The 6,565-nt window shown below is 41.0% G+C and overlaps 1 long non-coding RNA gene across 1 annotated transcript; it reads left to right on the top strand.

Moving 5' to 3' along the window:
• The first annotated feature begins 1,102 nt into the window (after positions 1–1,102).
• LOC147034937 (uncharacterized) lies at positions 1,103–6,224 on the top strand. Its single transcript, XR_015060873.1, has 3 exons — positions 1,103–1,517; positions 4,228–4,260; positions 6,173–6,224. It is a non-coding gene; the product is annotated as an uncharacterized LOC147034937 (long non-coding RNA).
• Positions 6,225–6,565: the final 341 nt, after the last annotated feature.

Raw genomic sequence — 6,565 nt, forward strand, 5'->3', positions numbered from 1 at the left:
CATGCCACTGACACATACTGTAATGGATATATCACTTGGGCCAATCAGGCTGTATCATCTAAAAGCCTTGTCACATCCATTTAATTTACCATGCCAAAATTTATTCCATTCACAGATATTGTAATAACATATGTTCGACTGTTTTCATTTATCAAGAAAAAAAATCAACCTCATAAAATCACAAACTGACAATGGATGAAAAATAATATGGACACCATAAATGTTTCAAAGTTAATATATCCATTGCATATGTTTATGCCTGGTGTTGACTTATTGGTTCGGGTGGTGGTTCTGGGATCCTAGGATCCTGAGTTCAAATCCCACTTGGCTGTTGAATTACTACCAGGTGGTTTGACTCTGCCTGTCATCCTTCTAAGGTTGGCGAAATGAGTGCCAGCTTGCTGGTATCCTGTGTTGGAGTGTCAACCCATGGAGGATTGTACCCAACAGCCAAGGAGACTGCTTCGGGAGCACCAACGGTCTGCACAGAGTATGGTCCTAATGGATGGATGGATGGGTATGTTTCATAGCCATATTTGTAAATGAAGAAAATTAATCATTGCTATGTCTGACAGAATATCCTACTTGTCATCATACAGTGAACACTGGAGAAGGCATGATAGATACTTTTTCTCAATTCCATAATATTTGCTGGAAGGGATAACAAGAAATGACTTCTGACAAATAATAGGAGAGTTTGCTGTTGTGCTTGTACCCTGGCAAAACCATAAATTCCTGCATCAATCTGTGGGGGTATTTTTTTTTTTGGGGGGGTGAGTTAATACTGCAATAATACCATAGTTGCATCTCCAGAAATGATGCAAACCCAAAGACATGTGAGGCACATGCATGAGCAAAAACAAACATGGACTAAAAATAACATGAACACCAAGAAAATGTTACCGATATCTGCACCTTGGCTCCTCAGTTGGGAACTGCATTGAGAACTGCGAAACCAAACATCACCCATCACTTCGCTGATGGGAATACTAAGAGAGTAGAGGGGGTGGGAAAAGGGGAGGGGAGGGGAGTGGGGATTGTGCCACACTTTATTAAGAGGAGAAGGGCAGCGAGGAGGGGACAGATAGAGGGGTGAGGGAGAGTTAGCAAAGCGAATGATGCTATATTATGGTTTATGACCACAATCACACACACACACACACACACACACACACACACACACACACACACACACACACACACACACACACACACACACACACAGTCCCAAACTTACGAATCGGTGATGTTCCTGAACTTTGTTTGTAAGTTGAATTGTTTCTAACTTGAAAATTGCCATTTCTCTGCCTCCTCCCCCCCCCCCCTCCCGCCAATGCAGCATCGAGGCTCATGGAAGAGGTGAAAATAGAATGGATAAGGACAAAAAACGAAAATAACAGCGGAAAAAGGAGGGTACAACCACGAGCAGGGAAGAGTGACAAAGTAAAGTGGAGGATGATATGTGGACAATCGCGATGTGGACCGAGATTCCAACAGAGGCGAGACACAGCTTGGAGGTGAGTGTGTGCCTGGACATCCTGTTTAACGTTCATCCGAAGGATGGCATTTTATCATTGATGAATATATTGAATTAAAAGAAAATGCACACAGGTGGAGTTTAAAATTTTTTTCATATTGTTCATTCCCATGACTTTACTAGCACGGAACGCGTGATTCTGATCCATGCTGCAGCCCTTGAAGGAGTTAAGTGCTGCCTCCAAGCACCGAAACAAGTGCCCAGTGGCACAGCATAAATACTTTGCAGACCCCAATGTGTCCTGTCTATTGTTTAACAGATGAAATGACCGTACAAGATTTAAATTATCATGGTTTCCCCATTGTGTTGAAGGTCTGAGTACGGTTCGGAATGAGCCGACCGTTTGGGTGCAAATGTCGCTGCAGGTGAGAGCATTCCCACAGGCAGGCGTTTGCCAAGTTGGTAGTGTGGGTTTGAAATGCTCCTGTCGGGTTCTATACAGAACATGTCAGTTAAAAAAAACGAAATAGTGGGGCAACTTAGCTAAATATAGCAGAACAATTGTGCATTTTGTGAGGAAAGCACCAAATTTGGCACTCGAGTAGCCTATCGTATTATGAACAGATTTGGATATCGAGCCATCTCAAAAATTTTGATGCCAGTGGAAAATGGCTGCCACACCCATCAGCGGCTGAATTTTAGATGGCCCAATATCCAAATCTGTTCATAATATGATAGGCTACTCGTGTGCCAAATTTGGTGCTTTCCTCACAAAATGCACAATTGTTATGCTAAGTTGCCCCACTAAAACGCAGTTGTTTGGGCGCATTTCATTGTTGTGGTGATCCCTATAGAGGGGGACGGAATAGCAAGGCAAATTGGGGGGGGGGGCAATGAAATCCCAAAAGAGCCTTGGAGGAAGGGAGCTGGAATTAAATTCCCGTGGAGTCCCCAGACTCATTGGCGGATTAGCGGGGGCACCACAGACTGCATGAAAAGGTCATGTGGGGACCCTGGGTTGTGTGTGCACCAGAAGTCAGGCGTTCAGAAATTGCTGTTCTTGGAAGCATGGTGTGTGCCATGCTGGGGTCAAAATACAAGTATGACATGAAAGGGCATGACCACTGTGGCTGCGGGTGGGGAATCACGGGACAAAAGATGCGTTCCGTGTGAGCCCCGTTAACAAGCAAGCACTGCAGTGGGTTGGCAGCACATATGATGCGGTGGGTTGCGGCATGCATTTGGTCCAGGGTGTCGGTTTCCTGGCACGCCTGCACGGCACAAAGGCTGGAGCCTGGGTCAGTGGGGGAACCGTGTGACCCAGAGGGTACATAATTTTAGAAGGCAAGAGACTGGAGAATGCAGATGGATAGAGATGATGACAATGCCCAAAATTCGTGATGTGTTTAAATAGACGAGATGGGTTTTTATTACTTTGTGAATTGGAAGACCATGGGTTAGCACCTTCTCTCTTCTTCGTTGTCCCGACGATTGAAGAATGAATGGAGGAATGCATGTTGTGAGAGTGGTGAGGGATGAATGAGGTTCATGGCAATTTTTTTTCGATAATTGAAGCTCGAGTGAATGGTAAAGGTGGGTGATTGTGAGTGGAGCAAGGTACACACCCCCTGTACATTGTTGGATTCAGACAAAACTTGTAGGACAGAGTGAGTGTGTGACATGGGCGAATCGATTCACCTTTGGTGAAAATCGAAATCCGGATCCAGATTTGAGAATTTTAATTTTTTTTTTTACAGTAATCCTTCACCATTGAGAGATGTGGCCAAAAACTATGTTTCTCATGATCTCTCAAAACTATGTGGATGAGTTGGTTCGGTGACGAGAACAAGCCGATTCCATTTTTGGTAAAGGTTCAGTTCCCGATCCGGACTATCAGTGGCATTCAAAATGTAAACTGTTCGGCATGGCGGAGGTATGCTTTCGACCTCGTGTCATCCTAGTTTTCCTTTCGACTTGATCTTCCAACTTCAAGTAAGAGCAATTTGAGTAATATCTGCAGGTGTTCAGTTTCATTGAAAAAAAAAAGTCATCATATGAAAAAATATACTAAAGAAAAGATGTGAATACACAAACCATCCCTTCTCAAATGTCACCCAGGCCCAGAGGCCTAGATAGTGGTTCAACAGGTTTGTTCAAAATGGGTCATGCACAAGTAATGGTATTTGCAAAAATAATACAACCAACCATAAGAAACAGTCGCGTTATAATGTATCGAGGTTATCATCGAATGTATAAATATTTAAGTTGTTTTCTCTAAAGTTATCACCTAACTTCCAGAGGAAGACTCATGTGTATGGCCATCGGCAATAGACTTCCACCCAAGTTTGGCTATGACATCAAAAGATGTAGCAAACAGCAATACCTAAAACAATAAGGTGTAAAACAATTCACCACAACAAATAAATATACAAAAGGTAATCTTTCTCACAACATCCAATCAAAACCTTTTACTTTTGTTATTTAATAATTTCTTGGTTTTGATATTATCTCTTCTTTGAAAGAAAATTGTCTCATCGATTTGAATGATATGCTTACTTTACATGATAACTTAATTGTAAGGCTGTTGTTTTGTTTGGTTTTTTCACTTTTATTTAACCCTCCATTGATATGTCGGATAAAATGCAGGAGTTTGGTTTGGGTTTTAATGGGTTTAGTGCATGACAATTATGACGCAAGCAAGATATTCAGGAGACATCATGCACTGATACTTTTTTTCATTTATTATCCAGAACATATGAAGACAAATCAACGCAATACGTGAGGTATGAACTTGGGATAAAGCATAATCCTACTATATTAAATAAGGCAATTCTCTGCATGCATGAGTGCATGTATATCTGAAAATTCGGGGGGGCGAGGGGGGGAAAGAGCACTGGCCTGATGTGCACCAAATTTTGCAGACATGTTGGTACTTCGTACCCAGGGTCAGGTTATGGACACCAACCCCCCCCTCCTCCCACCCCTCCTGTGGAGACTATTTACGATCTTCACCCAATCTCCACCATATTTTGCACAAGTGTTGGTGGGAGGCCACTGATGGTAATCCCCTCCAACCCCCCCGCCCCCCCTCCCACTAACCCTCCACCCCAATGTCAGTAGGGGAGAAGACTTGTCAGATTTGAAAATTGTACACTACACATTGTTAAAGTGTTTTGTTCTAAAGTTCAGAGGTTTTGATTTTCATCCAAGTATTCATGGGACTTCAAAGGAAAGTATTTTTTTTTAATTTGTGGAATGTTGCATTGCAAAAACTTGTGTTTTTGTCTAACAAATGCAGGTTAAGTTCAATCTATGAGTATCACAAAAAATGAATCATGAAGACGAATAATATAGCACGGTGTGGTCGATTATTTTAAGGGACAGTGCAAAGTCGGCGGCATGGAGTTATGCACGTTGGGGAACATTTCTGCTGTCGTGGGTTTTGTCAGCAAAGGTTGCACTGTTGACTGTTCGTCTTTTATAATCAGCAAACAGGTTCCTGCCCAAACTGCTCTTAAGGATTACAGATTTCGCACTTCGTGTGTGGGTATGTGTGTGTGTGTGTGTGTGTGTGTGTGTGTGTGTGTGTGTGTGTGTGTGTGTGTGTGTATGTGTGTGTGTGTGTGTGTGTGTGTGTGTGTGTGTATGTGTGTGTGTGCACGCACATATATATATATATATATATATATATATATATATATATATATATATATATATATATATATATATATATATATATATATATATATATATATACCTCCATCCATCAAATAGGACCATAATCTGTGCAGAACGTTGGTGCTGCCAAAGCAGTCTCCTTAGCTGTTGGACACAATCCTGGATGGGTCACCACTCCACAACACAGGATAGCAGTATGCTTGCATATATATGTATATATACATAGTACATACATATATGTGCGCGCAAGCTCACAAACACACATAAATTCACACACACACATACACACACACACACACACACACACACACACACACACACACACACACACACACACACACACACACACACACAGACCCTATATATGAAGTGCGAAATATGTAATCCTGAACAGAAGTTTGGGCAGGAACCTGTTTGCTGATTATAAAAGACGAACAGTGAGCAGTGCAACCTTTGCTGACAAAACCCACGAGTATGTAAATATAGATACGTTTGATTTTGATGTATCATTCTCTTCACAGAGGGATGCTTCTGCCAAAACAGTTCCTTGGCAAAGTTTGTAATGGGTGGTTTGCCATTTTAAATGCTATACATCAAGCAAGGAATAAGCATGTCTTAATAATTATAATAATTTTAAAACCGTTTTTGGTATGACTTGAACAAGGTTTGAACCACCAACTTGTCAGCTTCACACTAACCATCATGCCACTGTTTTATACATACACATGTCATGATTATACACACATATATCATATATTGACCACTTTGTTCCGCTGATGAAACCATGAACACACCCTCAGGATAGTCCAGGACTGGAGTAAATGGAAATTTTGAAAATCAATGAGCCAATCTTTCCATACTTCTCCTTTTGGATGGTTGTTCATGTCCTTTGGAGATGATTCATTGCAGAGGTGCAACTGTGATGTCTATGATGTTCAATAAACATGATGCAAGATATTGCATTCAAATACTTCATGTGCTTAAATAATAATTATAATTATTCCGTTTTTCCATCAGAACTTACAAGACGTGATCAGTCACCCCACGGCTTGACTAACATCAACGAAGGTATTATTTTTCAACCTTTTCAGTGGATTATTAACGAAATATCTATACTTTTTTTAACAATATAACTTTTCGCCTGAATTCAAGATAACACCTAGATTCCTGAAGGATGCATACTTCCACATATTTTTGGAATAATCAAATTGACTTTGTGCTGAAGATTACAGCCAACTCTCCACTCTGGCATTTAATGGGATGAAGAATAAACCCACTTGGTGATCGGGAAATTGATGATGATATTAATTTGTTGAACTCAAACTCTATAAAAATGCAAGGAAAAACAATTGCACTTTCAGAACTTGTAAGGATAGCCAAAGTTATTGTCAGCAATACAAAAACAAATAT

The sequence above is a fragment of the Eptatretus burgeri genome, chromosome 1, assembly GCF_056783735.1.
Source record: "Eptatretus burgeri isolate ZD-2024b chromosome 1, Ebu_testis_v1, whole genome shotgun sequence".
Classification (NCBI taxonomy): Eukaryota; Metazoa; Chordata; class Myxini; order Myxiniformes; family Myxinidae; genus Eptatretus; species Eptatretus burgeri.